Genomic DNA, 1,869 nt, shown 5'->3' on the forward strand with positions numbered 1-1,869 from the left:
TCACTGTGCTGCTGCCTCTCATCACTGTGCTGCCTCCCCCATGTTTCACCACGAGGATGAGCTTCTCAGCACGATGAAACAGACATTATCTCTGTGACGCCTAAAGCACAGTTATTCTCATCTGACCTCAGCAGCTTCTTCAACTTATTTTYGCCTCCCCAATGAGCCGTTTGTCCTCCACTCCTACAAGAAGTCCAGTTCTTTGAGCTGATACTGGTCCAGTTCTTAGACTCTGGCTCTGGGTCAGACTTTGGGTCAGACTGGGTCAGATTCTGGCTCTGGGTCAGTTAATGACTCTGGGTCAGACTCTGGCTCTGGGTCAGACTTTGGCTCTGGGTCAGACTCTGGCTCTGGGTCAGACTATGTAGTCCCTCTTTTGGATCTAAAGAGACGGACTCAAAACCAGTTGGTCTGAGCCACACCTCAGAAAAGGGACGGGGCTTGTGGAATTACAAAGGAAGAATTCAGAACAAAGTGTTGCAGTTTCATTTTATCTAGACCCCAACTGAAGGATTAAAAACATCACATGTCCACTTTAAATAATCTGCAGTATTTTGTGTTGAATATTTAAGTGGACAGTTTGTACAGATGCTATTAACTCCTGAATATGTGCTATCATTACTTCTGACTTTAAACTTCTTTTATTGGCTTTTATAAACCCAGACTCTATTTTAATTAAATCTTGACACACACACACACACACACACACACACACACACACACACACACACACACAGTGGTAAAACCTCGCTGTCAGTCTCTTGTCTCGCCAACAAACCACAAAAACATTCAAGTTCTCTGACTGACTGCATCTGGCGGTCTTACAGCCTGAGCACACAGACACGAGCCAACAGACATTCTCAATCAGTGCAGCTACCACCACCCACTTCTTCTGGGCCATCCCAGCAGCCTAATGCAGGCCAGATCCTGCTCTGACACACACGGTGCACTTAGACTCTCGGCATGGGGAAGTGTACTGAAACCAGCTTAAGCCAAAGATATTGAAGGGGGAAAAGCAAAATGGGCAGCACGAAAAGACTGGGGGGCACAATGAAATTAATAGAGACAGAAGGAGGGAGACGTTTGTGGCATGTGGTCTGCATTTTGCTCTGATCCCTCGTCTAGCTTGGTGTTCTGCTCCCTCTTCTGCCCAAAGCCAATCAGAAACTTTTTGAAATCCAAGCGGCCATTTTGGTCCTCGCTGAAGCCAGACAGTAGATCTGACTGACATATAGAGCATGTTTGCAGGTAAACGGGTGGTGGGAAAGCCCCACCACCACCACCACCACCACCACACACACACACACATACACACTCACGGTCCTGTAGAGTGCAAACTGTGGCCACATAATAATACAACTAAAAACACAGGAAATAGAAAATTGAAATATGTCAATGTCTGTCAGCAGCGCATGTGTGGACAGGTTTTTGCTCTATTGCGGGTCTTGTGGGGACCAAATGTTCCTAAAAAAATAAAATAAAATAAAATAAAAAATAAATAAATAAAATAAAAACCTAAATTCTTGTCCACTTGGATATGGATGCTAATTTTGGGTGGAGAGTTGGGTTTAGGACCAAGGTGTGAATTGAGTTTAGATCAGGTTTAGTGTCAGGTAGGTACCCTGAGGTTTGTGGTAAAGGGTCAAGGTTAGGCTGTAGAAATTCATGGAAAATAAACAGAAATCAATGCAAAGTCCACATGGGGATAGGAAAAYCAACTTGTGTGTGTGGGGGTTAATTTTAGAGTGTATGGTTAGGGTTAGGATATAAAGGCTGAAAACATGAATGGAAGTCAATGGAAGGTCCTCACGCGGTTAAGAAACAAACATGTGTGTGTGTGTGTGTGTGCGTGTGTGTGCGTGTGTGTGT

Source organism: Austrofundulus limnaeus, unplaced genomic scaffold, assembly GCF_001266775.1.
Source record: "Austrofundulus limnaeus strain Quisiro unplaced genomic scaffold, Austrofundulus_limnaeus-1.0 Scaffold387, whole genome shotgun sequence".
NCBI lineage: Eukaryota > Metazoa > Chordata > Actinopteri > Cyprinodontiformes > Rivulidae > Austrofundulus > Austrofundulus limnaeus.